The sequence below is a fragment of the Danio aesculapii genome, chromosome 16, assembly GCF_903798145.1.
Source record: "Danio aesculapii chromosome 16, fDanAes4.1, whole genome shotgun sequence".
Lineage (NCBI taxonomy): Eukaryota > Metazoa > Chordata > Actinopteri > Cypriniformes > Danionidae > Danio > Danio aesculapii.
This window is the reverse complement of record NC_079450.1, coordinates 38,866,203-38,884,596: the sequence shown is the minus strand read 5'-3', so window position 1 is coordinate 38,884,596 and position 18,394 is coordinate 38,866,203. Positions and strand designations below refer to the sequence as shown.

Here is an 18,394-nt window from a genome sequence, read left to right as displayed (position 1 = left end):
TGAACAACCTCAAGACATGGGTGCTTTATAAATGAATCTTTTTGGAAGCCTTAAAAATGGATGTAGCCCTTATTAAAAAGAGCTTACTTAAACCCATTTGCACCTAAAAGCAGAGCATATTATATTTTATACCTAGAAATAAACAGAGATTATAATTATATTTTTCATATTATGGTAATCTAATAGAGAATTTTAACAGACCACTATTCTGTTAAGAAAGTGCATTTTAGTATGCACACTATTATAGGAGTTATATGGTATGTTTCCCTTTAAGTAACTCGTTCGCTACATTTTAGTGTTTGGTTGATTTGCACTTGAGTGAAAATGTGCTTTTTGCTAGCAAGTTTGTGTGTTAATACCTGATTGGGTCTATACCAATTAGTCCCCGCCTCTCTTATAGGTGAATAAACTATTATTGGTTTATCGAGAGAGCTGATGAGGAGATCGAGAGAACGAGACCGCCGAGGCTTGTCTCTGAGAGAAACTTAAGTATTATAACTGCAAATCGTGAGTTATATACAGTCTATATTGATTTAAAGTGTGTTAAAGTGTTTAAGAACTGTAGTGTATGCCTTAAGTGTTATAATTGCGAGTATATTGAGACCGTTTGCGAGCTGAAGACATTGAAGCTCGTGTGAGACCGTATCCTCGTGTTTTAGCAGTCAATGCTACACTAGACGGACGCAGTGTATCAGTGAGTGAACGGTTAAGAGAGTGAAAGATCGTTCAGGAGGACAGTCATTGCATCGGCGGGAGTGTTCATGCTGTGTGCTGTTGCTGCATCGGACTGACGGTTCGCGGTGGAGGACATCGATCGCGGGACGGACGACGATCGCGGGACGGACGACGATCGCGGAACGAACGACATCGATCGCGGGACGGACGACGATCGTGACGGCTGCAGGAAAGCCAGGTACATTTGTAGTGTTTTCTTTTTGCTCTTGTAAGAGTGAAGAGGCCATTTTGCAGTTTCAAAGGCCACTACGCACCCGAGCAACATAACAGGCCTGCATCGAGGGTGGGTGAGACTGTATATGTGTGAGTGTGTGTGAGAGTGGGCCCACTTTCAATAATATTTCAGTGTTGCAAAAGTGTTTATTTGCTGTTAACGTTTACAAAAGAGAGAAAAAGGTGTTATTTATTTTAGAGAATATTTGCTTTGAGATTCTATAATCTGAGATACGAATGCACTAAATAATTGTGAGTAATCTACATCATTCAAGGGTGAATATAGTTTTATTAAGGGAGCGTCTAAAAAGTGCATCAAGTCACCAAAGTGTAAAATGCTTATTGCTTAAGTGATTGGGGTCCAGTTGTTAAATACTCATACGGTGTCTGTTTATTGAAGGTTAATAACTGTTTCTCTTTACAATTAGTGTTTTATCTATTGTGGATTGATATAAGGTTGTATTAATAATTCCTATCTTATTATAAATAGCATTATAATTATATTGATACCTAAAATATCATCTATATAAATAACAAATACATCTATACTCATCTTTATTTTATTTTGTTTATAAATAAATTTCTATTTGTTTATAACTTAAGTTGTTTGCTTACTTATTCAGTGAAGTTCTCTTAAAGTGGTATCTGATTAGGGGGAGTGAAATAATAGTCGAGAGGCTAAACTGTAGGAATCCGGTGCTCCACCCTATAGAGCTTAGGTCAGGACAAAGCCTAAGAGGGCAGGGGGCGCTACATAAATTGGGGGCTCGTCCGGGATACACTCTGACCTTTTCCTGATATCCTAAGAAGAGTAAATTAAACACCTTAATACACGTTAAGAACACTGAAGAGGAAAAACTGACACCATCCTGTACCTAACTGCTTATTATTGAGAAATGTCTTTCAGAAGTGACCCACGTCTGCAGAGTGAACTTATTGAGTGGTGCAGAGAAGCAGTAATAGACCCAGCTCATGCGTTGTTGCTGACAGGAGTACCACAAAACACTGAGACTGCTTGCATTGAAAAAGTGGCCGAGAGTGTGAAGCTTTTTGGACGAGTACGGGTTCGAGACTCAAAGTGTGGAGCCACTCCGACAACTCTGTTAGTGCTGTGTGAATGCAGAGAAGTTGTAGATCCCACTAATTGCCCTGAGGAATTGCATCCTACAGATGATGAGGAAGCCTGGATGATTATCTTAGCTACAGAAAGAGAATCAGCTCATGTTGCTCCAGAAGAGTTTGCTGACAAGCTCTCCAATTTTCTGAAGGATGAAGGCAAGTCTATGACTGATGTACATGCTCTATTTTCTCCACAGAGTGCAAATCCCAGTTCACCTGAGTCAATCATTCGTGCAGTGGGTGAAATTCTTGAAAAAACAGCCAGACCATCGAGTGATGGAAGTGCCTACCGTCGTTTACGTACCTTCTCTGGTATTGTTCCAACCCCTGTAGGAGAAGAAACTATGGATCACTGGATTGAACAAGCTAAGTTAATGATATCTGAATGTGAGTGCTCTGAAAAAGAGAAACGGAGAAGAATTGTGGAAAGTTTAAAGGGACCAGCCCTGGAAATCATTAAAGCTGTCCGTATGTCATGTCCTGATGCGGAAGCGTTGAAATATGTGGAAGCTCTGGAAAGTACTTTTGGATCTTCTGAGTCTGGAGAAGACTTATACTTTGCTTTTCGGCTTCTTAGACAGTGTCCTGGTGAGTCACTTTCTGCTTTCCTGAGAAGAATGGAGAAATCACTGACTAAAGTCATCCAAAAGGGGGGACTGACTTCTGCGAATGCTGATAAGGCTAGAGTAGAGCAATTGATTCGAGGAGCTGTTGAATCCGACATGATGCTATTGCAGTTGCGATTAAGGGAGCGGAAAGAACATCCACCAACTTTCCTGAGTCTGTTAAATGAGGTTCGTGAGGCTGAGGAGATAGAAGCCACTCGACGCAAGATAACTGCTACTGCAAAGCCCATACACTTGCAGGAAGAAAGCATTTGTCCCACAGTTGTACATGAACTTAAAGCAGAAATTCAAGAATTGAGGGCTCAGATAAAAAGTGATCGTTCAAATATTGCTTCATCCATGATGATCGAGAACAGAGTGAAACCACGCCCATTAAGCCCCACAGACTCAAAGGAAGTAGTCAAAGAGACTGAGGTTCAGATGTTGAAAAAACAAGTACAGCAGTTGCAACAACAGCTAGCCATAATGAGTGTTGGTCAAAGTAATTCAACAAGCCATGCCCAGTTACCACAAACACCTGTTTCAAGCTCATCGCGACACCAGCTTTCAAAACCCAAAGCTGACTACTTTTGTTACCGATGTGGTGAAGAGGGACACATCGCAACTAAATGTAAAGCCCCTGAAAATGCCACTCTTGTAATCAACAAGCTAGTACGTTCCTTAAAAAGGGCTAAAGGAACAAAGAGTGATCCGAACAGCCATGCTGAAGATAGAGCTTGTTTTTCCAAAAAGAGCCAGATACACAGCTGTGAGCCAAAGGGTCTTCCCAAGGGTTTAGTTGGACCAGCGTCTACCATTGCAGTGAAAGTAGGAGGACATCCATGCTATGCTCTTTGGGATAGCGGGTCTCAAGTCACTATTGTTTTCGACTCCTGGTATTCTGAACACCTGTCAAATGTGCCCCTACTTCCTCTTTCTGGCCTATCCATCTGGGGCCTAAGTTCATCCAATTATCCCTATAAAGGATACATTGTAGTTGATGTCACATTCCCTGTTGCTCTTACTGGTGCAGAAGAAACAGTCACTATCCTTGCTTTAGTCTGCCCAGACCCTAAAGGACCACAGCAGTTTCCATTAATCATCGGAACCAATGCTAGCTTCTTCCAGCGAATGACAAATGGTGAAGGTACTAATATCACACGCAGTGCCCACTCACTCAGAATTCAAACACACCTGGACACCACATCTTTTGCTGTCGACCACTCTGAGGGCCAAGTGAGATGGAAAGGCCCAGGTATGCTTAATATCCCATCACAAGGTGAGCGATATGCTTCATGCAAAATTGAGTCTGACAAACCTTTGAGAAAAGACATCTTTCTCATTGAAACCTCTCCTGTTGATTCCCTTCCTGCTGGACTGCTTGTTTCCCCTGTCGTTCTTCCTTCATCAGCTGTTGATGTAAACAATTTCAGGATCTTGATTCAAAATGAGACCAGCAAAGAACTCTCAGTTACTCCAGGGACTGTAGTTGCTCAAATATTCTCTACAGATACAGTCACTGTTGCTCATGGAGTTACAGAGGCTAACGATCAGATTAATCCTGACGTGTTTAACTTTGGTAATTCGAACATACCTACAGCTTGGGAGAAAAGATTACGCTTGAAGCTGGCTGAGCGAAAGAATGTGTTTTCGACAGAGGAATGGGATGTAGGCTTGGCTAAAGGAGTCACCCATCAAATTAGACTGCATGATCCTCACCCATTCAGAGAGCGTTCAAGGCGCATTGCCCCAGCCGATATCGATGATGTCAGAAGGCATTTGAAAGATCTTCTAGCTGCTGGTATCATTGAGGAGTCCAGAAGCCCATATGCATCTCCTATAGTAATAGTGCGCAAAAAGAGTGGTGCTGTGAGAATGTGCATTGATTACCGGACTCTAAACAGTCGCACTACACCTGATCAATATGTCACCCCTCGCATTGATGATGCATTAGACTGCCTAGCGGGAAGCAAATGGTTTTCAGTTTTGGATTTGCGGAGCGGCTATTATCAAATTGCGATGTCTGAGGAAGACAAAGAAAAAACTGCATTTATTTGCCCACTGGGGTTCTACCAGTTTCAACGTATGCCACAAGGAATCACTGGGGCCCCAGCGACGTTTCAAAGATTAATGGAGAAAGTGGTTGGAGATATGCATCTATTACAAGTGATTGTCTATCTGGATGACCTCATTGTCTTTGGAAGCACACTGGAAGAGCATGAGGAGCGATTGATGAAAGTCCTCGACCGACTGGAGGAATGGGGGCTGAAAGTGTCTATCGACAAGTGCCAGTTCTGTCAGCCAAAAGTCAAGTATGTGGGACACATTGTTTCTGCTGCAGGAATAGCTCCAGACCCCGAGAAAGTAGCTGCGGTGACTCAGTGGAAAGAGCCTACTGACCTAAAATCTTTAAGATCTTTCCTTGGATTTTGTGGATTTTACCGCCGTTTCATTAAGAATTACTCCTCCATTGTAAGACCTCTGACAGAGTTAACGAAAGGTTACCCACCTGCAAAAGGAAAGAGTAAGGTGGAAGGAAAGAAGTACTTCAAGGAGACAGATCTATTTGGTGAGCGTTGGGACAACGCATGTAAACAGGCTTTTCAAGAGATAATCAAGTGTTTAACTCAGGCACCTGTACTTGCCTTTGCTGATCCATCCCTACCATACGTACTCCACATTGATGCAAGTCTGAGTGGCATTGGTGCTGTGCTGAATCAAGAACACTCTGATGGACTTCGACCAGTTGCTTTTGCTAGCAGAAAGTTGAGTGCTTCAGAACAGAGATATCACATACACCAGCTAGAGTTCCTTGCATTAAAGTGGGCTGTTGTAGACAAGTTTCACGATTATCTGTACGGAGTTCCATTTGTCGTGAGAACTGATAACAATCCTCTAACTTACGTACTGACAAGTGCAAAGTTGAATGCAACTGGTCATAGATGGCTAGCAGCCTTGGCAACATATAACTTCAGCCTGCAGTATAAGCCAGGCAAACACAACATTGATGCTGACGTGCTCTCCCGTTATCCTGCGGAACCTGCCACTTCCTTCTCTTGGACTGAAATTCCACAGTCTGGAGTAAAAGCTATTTGTCAGTTGTCCAACTTGTCTTGGAGTGATGAAAAGTCCAGACTGATAGACCAGTTAGGTGTTTCACCTGGTAGCATCCCCGCTGTTTACTCTTGTCCTGCGTTGCTGGATGTTTGTCATCTAGAACAGTTGACTCATGCTGACCTAAAATTGTCACAAGAACAGGATCCTGTTATTGGCAAAGTAAAACAAGAAATTGCACGAAACAAGCCACTCACCCCTATAAAAGGTTCTGATCCTGCGCTCACTCTCCTGCAACGTCAAGGTCCCAAACTTGTCATTCGAAATAATCTGTTGTACAGAGTCACCAAAAACCAAAGTGGAAAAGAGAAAGTTCAACTAGTGTTGCCAGAGAAATACCATTTAACAGTGCTGCGGTCTCTGCATGATGATTCTGGTCACCTAGGAGTAGAGAAGACCACAGAGTTACTGAGAGATCGTTTTTACTGGCCACGTATGACCAGTGACATTGAGCAATACATCAAAAATTGTGGTCGATGTATTACACGCAAGACCTTACCTCAAAAGTCTGCCCCATTAAGCCACATTACCAGCAGTGGTCCACTAGACTTGGTTTGTATCGACTTCTTGTCCCTTGAGCCTGATAGTAAGGGTATTGCTAATGTGCTAGTAATAACTGACCACTTCACCCGCTATGCACAAGCATTCCCTACTAAAGACCAGCGAGCTGTGACAGTTGCCAAAGTGTTGGTAGAAAAGTTTTTTGTTCATTACGGATTGCCCTCACGCATTCATTCAGATCAAGGAAGAGACTTTGAAAGCCGGTTGATACAGGAACTTCTGGGAATGTTGGGGATCCGCAAATCACGGACAACACCATACCACCCACAAGGTGACCCACAGCCAGAACGTTTTAACCGTACCCTTCTGTCAATGCTAGGTACTCTGGAGCCAGCCCAAAAAAGTAAGTGGAGTCAACACATCACTCAGCTTGTACACGCTTATAATTGTACAAAAAACGAGGCTACAGGCTACTCCCCTTATCAGTTGCTTTTTGGAAGAGAGGCTCGTCTGCCCATAGACATATGTTTTGGCATTTCCCCTGCTGGTGAGAAAGGAGTGACTCATCTGCAATACGTTGAGAAAATGAAAGCTGAACTGCAACAAGCATATCAGCTGGCGGCTGAGACTTCGTTGAAGGCTCATCAAAGAAACAAGAAGCTCTATGACACAAGAGTGAAACCTCAACTGTTGACTGTTGGAGACAGAGTGCTCATTCGAAATCTTGCTGTGAAAGGAAAGAACAAACTCCAGGACAGATGGAATTCCTTACCATATGTGGTTGTGGAGAAGTTTAAGGACTTACCGGTCTATAAACTGAGGCCTGAGCGTGGAATGGGAGCAATAAGGACATTGCATCGAGACCACTTGTTACCTGTTGGAGAGAATGTGAGATTCAGTAAGCCGAAGGACTCCAATCCCTCAACACAGCCACCTGTAACAAGAGCACAATCAGGCAAAAGAGTACAAAAAGAACAGAAAGTTGAAAATGTTGAGCAAGTAAGAGGTGAAACCCATGAGACATCTGAGAGTGAGGAGGACGACCTTTGTTATTACTACCCAAAGTTAATTCCTGCTTGGAGAACTCTGCCAACACCTCAAATTGCTGTGGAACCTGAAATTATACCTGCTGAATATGGTCCAGAACTTGATTCAGAGTGTGAAGCGAGAAAAGATACAGTGGAGGAGGAGGCGAGAGAGGTTCTCGATCAGCCTGCTGAAGCTGTGGATGATCTAGGTGTAGGAGACAATGACCACAGAAATGTTCCCAAACCGGGGCCTGAACCTGCTGTGTGTCGTAAGTCTACGAGAGAAGTGAAACCAGTGATAAAGCTGAGTTATGATGATTTGGGCCGACCCACTGATAAACCATTAACTATGGTTCACCGAGGGATGGTAGTACACATTGAAGATTTGTCAAAGACCCGAAAGAGCTGCAACACAGTTTGGTGTCACCCCATGGCTCAGTGTTCCCAGTGTGTCCCTACAGCCCCTGGCCCTATTGTCAGAACAGTGATTCAATTTTAAATGTCTCATGAGGGCATGAGAAGTTTAGAAGGGGGAGGATGTAGCCCTTATTAAAAAGAGCTTACTTAAACCCATTTGCACCTAAAAGCAGAGCATATTATATTTTATACCTAGAAATAAACAGAGATTATAATTATATTTTCATATTATGGTAATCTAATAGAGAATTTTAACAGACCACTATTCTGTTAAGAAAGTGCATTTTAGTATGCACACTATTATAGGAGTTATATGGTATGTTTCCCTTTAAGTAACTCGTTCGCTACATTTTAGTGTTTGGTTGATTTGCACTTGAGTGAAAATGTGCTTTTTGCTAGCAAGTTTGTGTGTTAATACCTGATTGGGTCTATACCAATTAGTCCCCGCCTCTCTTATAGGTGAATAAACTATTATTGGTTTATCGAGAGAGCTGATGAGGAGATCGAGAGAACGAGACCGCAGAGGCTTGTCTCTGAGAGAAACTTAAGTATTATAACTGCAAATCGTGAGTTATATACAGTCTATATTGATTTAAAGTGTGTTAAAGTGTTTAAGAACTGTCGTGTATGCCTTAAGTGTTATAATTGCGAGTATATTGAGACCGTTTGCGAGCTGAAGACATTGAAGCTCGTGTGAGACCGTATCCTCGTGTTTTAGCAGTCAATGCTACACTAGACGGACGCAGTGTATCAGTGAGTGAACGGTTAAGAGAGTGAAAGATCGTTCAGGAGGACAGTCATTGCATCGGCGGGAGTGTTCATGCTGTGTGCTGTTGCTGCATCGGACTGACGGTTCGCGGTGGAGGACATCGATCGCGGGACGGACGACGATCGCGGGACGGACGACGATCGCGGAACGAACGACATCGATCGCGGGACGGACGACGATCGTGACGGCTGCAGGAAAGCCAGGTACATTTGTAGTGTTTTCTTTTTGCTCTTGTAAGAGTGAAGAGGCCATTTTGCAGTTTCAAAGGCCACTACGCACCCGAGCAACATAACAGGCCTGCATCGAGGGTGGGTGAGACTGTATATGTGTGAGTGTGTGTGAGAGTGGGCCCACTTTCAATAATATTTCAGTGTTGCAAAAGTGTTTATTTGCTGTTAACGTTTACAAAAGAGAGAAAAAGGTGTTATTTATTTTAGAGAATATTTGCTTTGAGATTCTATAATCTGAGATACGAATGCACTAAATAATTGTGAGTAATCTACATCATTCAAGGGTGAATATAGTTTTATTAAGGGAGCGTCTAAAAAGTGCATCAAGTCACCAAAGTGTAAAATGCTTATTGCTTAAGTGATTGGGGTCCAGTTGTTAAATACTCATACGGTGTCTGTTTATTGAAGGTTAATAACTGTTTCTCTTTACAATTAGTGTTTTATCTATTGTGGATTGATATAAGGTTGTATTAATAATTCCTATCTTATTATAAATAGCATTATAATTATATTGATACCTAAAATATCATCTATATAAATAACAAATACATCTATACTCATCTTTATTTTATTTTGTTTATAAATAAATTTCTATTTGTTTATAACTTAAGTTGTTTGCTTACTTATTCAGTGAAGTTCTCTTAAAGTGGTATCTGATTAGGGGGAGTGAAATAATAGTCGAGAGGCTAAACTGTAGGAATCCGGTGCTCCACCCTATAGAGCTTAGGTCAGGACAAAGCCTAAGAGGGCAGGGGGCGCTACATGTACAAGAAGATGTCCAAAATCTTTACACACAATGACCCAGAGACTGTTTGTAGACTGCATGCCACTGATGAGAAAATGAAGGGTGTCGACTGTACGATGACTGAAATAAAAAAACAGCCTTAAACAATCGCTAAATGGAACAAATGAAGAATGGAAGGAAGGGCCAAATGAAGGAAAGAAGGACTGAACTAATAAAGGAAAGAAGAACTAAATGAATAAAGGAAGGATTCAAGGAAGGACTGAGCAAAGGAACAAGCGAACGAACGAATGAATGAACAAAGGACCAAATGAAGCAAGGAACAAAAGAATGAATGAACAAATTAATAAGTGAATGAATGAAGGAAGGAAGAATCAAAGGAAGGAACAAATGAATGAAGGAACAAACAAACGAAGGAATAAAGGACAGAATAAGCTAACAATGGAAGGAAGGAACGAATAGGAAGATCACTAAATGCACTACAGAGTGTTACGTTTACACATCCCTGCAGAAACTGAAAGAGTTTTAAAAGGACAACGTTTTACTCATACTTTGAGAAATATTTACAACAGATACTTTTTACTCTACTTCCACTACATTTTTGGACAAGTAATGGTATTTATACTTGAGTATGATTTTTCAGTGCTCTTTTCCACCACTGATCATCAATAACAAAACACAGAAAAGATTTTGTTCAGTGCTATGTTAATAATCACATTTTAAATATTGTATCAATGTGTTATTATTATTGCCATTTAAAAATATATAATATAATATAATATAATATAATATAATATAATATAATATAATATAATATAATATAATATAATTCATTCATTTTCCTTCGGCTTAGTCTCTATTGCAGAGGTTGCCACAGCTGAATGAATCACCAATTATTCCGGCTTATGTTTTATGCAGCGGATTCCCTTCCAACCATAATCCAGTAGTGGGAAACACCCATACACACTCATTCACAGACACACTCATACACTATGGCCAATTTAGTTAGTATGTATACAGTCAGTGACAGTGCTAACCACTAAGCCACCGTGCCACCAAATAATAAATTATAATATAATATAATATAATATAATATAATATAATATAATATAATATAATATAATATAATATAAATAACATAGTACATTTCTTCCCAGTGATGGGTTGCAGCTGGAAGGGAATCCACTGCGTAAAACACATGCTGGATAAGTTGGTGGTTCATTCCACTGTGGTGACCCCAGATTAATAAAGGGACTAAGCCGAAAGTACATTTCTGACTTCTTTTATTACATTAAAAGTCTTTCCCCTTCTAAATGTTTTGTTCCTACTCAACAAAAAATTATATATTCGTGGCATAAAATTGCAGACTAGATTTGTTTGAATTAAGCAAAATTATCAAGAAAAAAAGTAACATATTCATAATTGAAATCGCAGCGAATTGCAATGAAAGCACAGAAAAAGGAACAGATGCATCCATCAGAAGCTGTTTGAGCTGTATTAATGAACATGCGGTATAAGAGCGGGTATAACGCATGGGCCATATGGCTGGACTCAGTGCCATGCGGGCTCTGTGGAGCTTGTGGTTAAATGGCAGCTCAAACCGAGAGAACTGCATAATTTAAGAAGCCCCTCTGGGCCTGGGTTTTATGAGGCATGGAGGAAACGGAGAACAGTGTGATCATGTAACACATGCGGGACGGCCTTCTTCTGCTCACTCATGTGGGTGATCACTATAAATGTTCTTTACAGTTAATCATCTTGTTTTATAGTAAACGGATATAAATGTTTATCTATAAACTCACTTATTTAAGTAATCAACAACAGCATATGGGTCACTGATGAGGCGTCACATTTTTTTTCGGCCTCAAAATAAATTTACAGAAATATTTTTTACACATAGAAAGCTTGTTAAGTGCTAAAGTCTATTTGTGTGCGTGTGTGTGTGTTTTGCTCATCATAATGAGGTTGAATACATAATGCCATAATGCGTGTAAAGGCAACATGATAACATATTGTGATGAGATGTACATTTTACAGGATGTTTTAATGACAGGGGTTGAAACACTGATTCAGTGATTACTTCAGTGACATGATGCATCTCATTATAAGTTGTACTGTTTCATTCATTATACACTCACCGGACACTTTATTAGGTACACCTGTCTAATTGCTCGTTAAAGCAAATTTCGAATCAGCCAATCACAAGGCAGCGACTCAATGCATTTAGGCATGCAGAATTGGGAAGAAAGGTGATTTAAGTGACATAAGTATTTCAGAAACTGCTGATCTGCTTGGATTTTCACGCACAACAATCTTTAGGATTTACAGAGAATGGTCTCAGGAGATAGAAAGGCAACAGTAACTCAAATGACCACTCATTACAACCGAGGTATGCAGAAGAGCTTCTATGAACGCACAACATGTCCAACCTTGAGGCGGATGGGCTACAGCAGCAGAAGACCACACCATGTGCCACTCCTGTCGGCTAAGAACTGGAAATTGAGGCTACAATTCACACAGGCTCAACAAAATGATGAGTCTCAATTCCTGCTGCGACATTCAGATGGTAGGGTCAGAATTTGGTGCCAACAACATGAAAGCATGGATCCACCCTGCTTTGTATCAACGATTAAGCTGCTGGTGGTGGTGTAATGGTGTGGGGGATATTTTCTTGCCACACTTTGGGCCTATTAGTACCAATTAAGCATCGCTGACCAAGTTGCTGACCCTGTCCATCTCTTTATGACCACAGTGTACCCATCTTCTGATGGCTACTTCCAGTAGGATAATGTGCCATGTCCAAAAAGTGCGAATAATCTCAGACTGGTTTCCTGAACAAGACAATGAGTTCACTGTACTCAAATGGCTTCCACAGACACCAGATCATAATCCAATAGAGCCACGAAGGATTAAGGCAGTTCTGAAGGCAAAAAGGGGTCCAACCCAGTACTAGGAAGGTGTACCTAATAAAGTGGCCGGTGAGTGTACCTTGCTACTACTACAGTGACGCTGCATCCATATTCGCTTACTTATACTACACTCTAAGAGTATGTACTTTCTTTGTAAAGAAAAAGTATATATTTTTAGTGTGTAAAAGAAGATTATGCAAGCTTTGGGACATACTACTGCCTCATTGACGGACTGTTCAGTTGCTTAGTTACATGCCCTGTCAATCATCTTGTCATAGCATCCATATTTCCTTCATATTTAATTTCCTACCATATTGGAGTCCACATTCACAAGTCTTTAATGCAGACAAATCTCCTCAGGTGTTTGCATAATTATGCATTCAGAAGTTTATGACTAAACACGTCTTTATAAATGTTCACATTGATGTTACAGCTGAAATTATGAAACTTATTTCTTCTCATATTTAATCTTATATAATTATAAATTAAGAATCATTAAAACATTTTTGCCACCAAACTCTCAGACTCTCCACATAACTGTCGGTATTATGCATCTGCCAGATTTGTAGTTTATTATCACTTGTAGTTCTAATCGAATTTACATCCAACGTGTGTAATATTAGTTTTTAGAATATGACCAGATCTACACTTTGAATTTCAGCGGGATTAGATTTTAAACATGTTAATTCTATTTTCTAATCCTATTTTGGAATGGATATTTTGCAAATTGTAATGCAGCATAAATTACATGTAAATTCACCCCCTTTCTGCTCTTAATGACTAACACTGGAATTGAACCTGGATGACACAGCTTCTGTCTTTGCTAACTGCAACTTGATCAATATGGAAATGTGACTGGATGGTCCGTCAAAATAAACTATGATATGATTGGCTACCATTGATTAAGCTATTTTAGCTTGACCAAAGCCAACCAGTGCTCAGCGATTGTGAAATATGGGACAAACGCATTTTTTTTTCATAATAATTGTGAAAAAAGGGATGAAATATGGGACTGTCCCAGAAAAAGCAGGACGTCTGGTCACCCTATTTTAGGATAATTTTATTCAAGCTAGTAGTGGCTTCGAAAGACGAGGTCAGTTCTGCACTGAGACTGAGTTATGACATGAATGGGCATTTTCAGCATTCAACCAATATATAAACGCAGTGCAGTGTAATGGTTAATAATTCAAAAGCATTGGTTTGCAGCAACTACAGTATAAACAGAGTGAAGTTACTGGTGTGTCCAGCAGAAAAGTTAACACTAGGACCCCCATGTTGTAAAATAACAGGTATTCAATAAAATATCTAATTTTCCAGCCAAAAATAAAAATTCTGTCATCATTTACCCATCCTCCTCTTGTATATATATATATATATATATATATATATATATATATATATATATATATATATATATATATATATATATATATATATATATATATATATATATATATATATATATATTTTTTTTTTTTTTTTTTTTTTTTTTTGGTGAACACAGAATGCCTCCATCATCATTATATCATTATATCATCATTATATCATTATACTTACTTTTGTGTGATTTTTAAAAATATTTGTATGTCTTAATTATAATTATAAACCTTTTACATTTTATCAAAATGTCTCTTCTTAATATGGGGAATCATGTCTTTAGTTAGGTGGTACTTCAGTACATTATAAGTACTAAATATAATCCATTAATGTATTTTAATGATTATTATTAATGATTTTGAGATATTGAGCTTCAAAGTTTATGCATTCAATTTAACAAACAATATGCGTATAACAGTTCCCTTTCATACATTAACATGACAGAGAGCCTGAATGTACTCTAAACGTAAATTATCAAAATTCTCTTAAATTTGCAAATTGGAAAAAAAAACAAAAAAAAAAAACAGATCAAATGCAGATCGAACCTTGTCATTCTAAAAAGTCATTCTCTGCTTGAAATTATAAGGTTCTATCTGGTATATCATTAATTGAAGCATTACTTTTTAAGAAATACAATCTGTCTGCTTATTAATCTCATTAAAAAAATAAAAAATCATTAATGTTTTAGGAATATTTGAATTTGAATTTGAATATTTTTTCTTGTTCAAATTAAGCATGCAAGGCTGTGCTAAATATTTTGTCCAGTGCAGCTGTTAATTTTATGTAATTAATATAAAATATATACTTTATTTGAATTGTTGAATTATGTTTATTGGATTATATGCCCTATGAATTAAATTAAGTATTTGCCCTTCAAGGCTAAATATCAAATTTAAAGACTTTAAAAGAAAACAGACAATGAGCAAATGAGTTTAATAAACACTGAAAAATGTTTCACTGACTATATATTCAAATACAAATATTTCACATTTAATATATTACAACTTTTAATAACTGTTTCTTTTTCAACAATGTAAAATGTAACATTTAATCTCAATGTCAAAAAAACTTTCTTTCTGGTCTTTCCTGCTGTCAAGGAAGCAATCTGAAAAATGACAAAGAAAGCTGATTGGCTCTCATGCGTGCATTCGATATGCTGATTGGCTCACAGAAAGAACCTTATTAGGCCAAGCTAGAGTTTGACTTTGTAGATAAATGTTTTATGTTTTTGAAATAAAGAGTCTTAAAATGTAATCAACTTGAAAAAACATCACATCATGTAAATAAGTTGTCATTTAAAAATAAAACGTGAATAACTCAATTTTGACAAAAATGTCAGTTAGAACCTTATAATTCTAAGGTATACATATACATAATGGGATAATGGGTACAGCCCATTGCACACCTGCATAGAGTGGCCTGCTTTTGTTACATGTGAGCAGGATCTTCCAAACCTGTGAATGGCCAAAAATTGCCAGTGATTTGAGATGTTTTCAGACATTCTCAGGGACGAAAATCTCTGTTATCATGCAGTGTATGGAAGGATATAATGAAGAATTTCAGGAAAAAACACACAATGACATGGTTGGTACCTACAGTGGCTGCTTTTCTCCCCAACATTCTTCAGAATATTTTGTTTTATATTGAACAGAATAAATAAATTCATAATTCTTTAGAACCACTTGAGTGTAAATAAATGGAGAGCAAATTTTCATTTAGGGTGAACCTTCTTGTTTAGATAAAACCAGATTAAAAACAGGGCATTTACACCTATTTCACAATTTCACCTGCAGGTCAATTTTACAGATTTAATGCCTTTATTTTTGTACTTGCATTTTTGTAGTGTTTTGCATTGGTGTTTCTATGTTGTCGATATCTTTTTATCCACTGAAATTATCTGGTAATCAATTTTAGTCACAGTGAATAAAGGAAGCTGATTTATGGATGCCAAACAGGTATTAGAGACACTAAATGCCATGACTGATTGTGATTCTGATTGTGGGTTGATGTCATGGGTCAGTGTTGTGTTCTGATTTAGCTCAGCTTAATAATTTATCACTAAAATAATCACAACTCTAGACATTAAAGCCCCATTTTGTGCTGAATAGTTCTAAGAACAGTCGGATATGGTTTCATTTATATTTCCACATGAGCCTGGTACAGTGCGGCACATTTATAAAAAGTTATTTGGACAAAAAGTGTTCTATGACATCACACTCTTATTTCTTTTTTCTGGTATTTAACTGTTATTAGGTAAATATCACATTATAAAATAAAAACTGAAATATATATAATAATTGTTCTCATCGCTGATTTCATTGCACTTGCTTTACCAAAGCAATGACTGGCACATTTGCATTACATTCCAAAGAGTTATCACTACCACGGAAAATGGAAATGTATCCGTGCGGACTGGCCTGGATCAGTGGAATGGAATGGTTAAACAAAGAGAACCATTCTGCCTGATATAGCAGCTTTAGACAGCCACACAATACAATGCATCGCCATATCGACACAGTGTCATGAGCAAAGTTTACCCACTGTTGGTTTTATGCTGAGTTTTACCGCAAATTTGCTCTCGCCTACATGTTTTGTGAAATCGTCAACAAATATCCAAACCGGTGCTCACTCACATGAGTGACAGTCACGCAGTGTGAGTTTTCGAAGACTCAATCTGAAATAAACACTGACGCATTTCTGACACCCATCACATATTTGACATTCTTAATATATGTAGCAATCAAAATTCTGCTGTGTGAAATCTGACTGAAAAATACTTTGGCAACAAATAAGAGCCAATGAGAGAGCAAGAGGAGTTAAAAATCTACAGTCAATAAAAGACCAATATACGATGGTATTGGCCGGTGGTCAGTATGCAAATATTTTTTTTTAATTACAAAGATTTTACATCACTTTACTACATCGATGGATAAGTGACCACACAGGCATTGTTGACAAAGAGTATGTGTTTGTGTGCATGGAAATGTATTATCCTCCCTCCCTGATAAATTCGATATCCGTGTCCTGAAACACACCTCCTCTCCTACTTTCGCATCTCATTCTAACGGAGGGAGCGATTAGTTTGTGAATGAATCTCTGATATGAACGACTCGTTCTCTTAGCTGACAATAATATAAGTTTCATGCATCGCAGCATCTTGTTGTCATATTTAATTTACATTGTTTGCTAATTTTAATCAACCAAACTAGCATAAGCCTAGTATTTAATGCTCTCATTCAAAATCTTGGAGGCCATACAAACTACCGGGGTTACTCATTTTTGATTCACCCTAATTTGAGTAAAACAACAAAAAAATTAATTAAGTTTTTTTGTTAACCTTAATATTTAAAACAAATTTTTTAGATATCAGATTTGTTAAACTTAGTCTTGTCAACATTCGAGGGGGGGAGTGGTTGGGGGCAAAGATTCAAATTCATATATGGGCCATTTAAGGCAAAGATTTAGCACTTATGGCAAAATCTAATCTAAATGTGAGCCTAATGGCCCATGTGGAAAAAGGTAAATTTGGCCCAAATTATGGAAGGCAAATGTGAGCCACAGTTGACAAAAATGTGGCATAGTCAATTAAGGGTAATCTACGTCTAAGCCTAAAGTGGCTCACACGTGTAAGTGCAAATGTGGCCTAGTTATCTTAAGACATATGTGTGCCACTTTTGGCTAACATTCGTCACAGTAAGCCATGACTAATGTGGATTTGAGCCTATAGTGGCCCAGAGAAGATATGGCAAATGTGGCCCAGTTATCCTAAAACAAATGTGGGCCACTTTTGGCAAATATATGGCACAGCTCTGGCTAATGTGGCTGTGAGCCTAAAGCGGCCCAGAGAAGATATGGCAAATGTGGCCTAGTTATGTTAAAACATATGTGGACCATATAAACTAAAGTCACCATCATGGAGAAAAGTTTGCTTTAGTTGGGCTCATAGCCCCGAACTTCTTAATATAATTTTTCTTTTGGGCTGCTGTAACTTTTAAGAACTTTGCTTGAAAAGTTTATTCATTACAGCAAACAAGCCAGGTAAAAAAACAAAATAAAAAATGAAGTGAGACACAACCTGTGATGAAATAAAATAATTCACTGACGTTCACCAATGTTTAATCCATTATTAGAAGTAATGTTATAACATGCTTGGTCATGCCACAGAACTATGAAGGTTTATAAGCTAAAAAAATCTATGGCTCAACATCTGCTCACAGAGACAACAGTGACAACAAACAACAAAAGTGACAATTACAAAACTCACAAACATCACAAACAGAAGACAAAAGTGACAAAATCAACAACGTCAACATAAACAGCAGAATCAACAGCAAACAATGAAAACTGGAGCATCAATAAGCAATATAATGTACTCATCCTGCAATGCATGCTGGGATTTTTGTACTTTGCCTCACCCAGCAAGTGTAAGGTGTAGGCCGGATCTGGGCCAGAATAAAAGCAAATTGTGGCCCAGCATAGGGTCAGTTCTGGTTCATTTGGTTGAATTCTGCTAATATGGTATTGCTTTGGCTTATCTGTGGCCCAGATCTGACAAACAGGAATGGACCACACTAGAGCCATCACTCCATTCAGTATGTGGTCCAGATGTAAGTGTCTGGTGTGGGCAGGATCTGG

General features: G+C 38.6%; 1 protein-coding gene across 1 annotated transcript in view; it reads right to left on the bottom strand.

The window, feature by feature from the left end:
• LOC130243117 (protein kinase C alpha type-like) overlaps positions 1-18,394 on the bottom strand; it is a 77,671-nt gene that overhangs the window by 56,438 nt on the left and 2,839 nt on the right.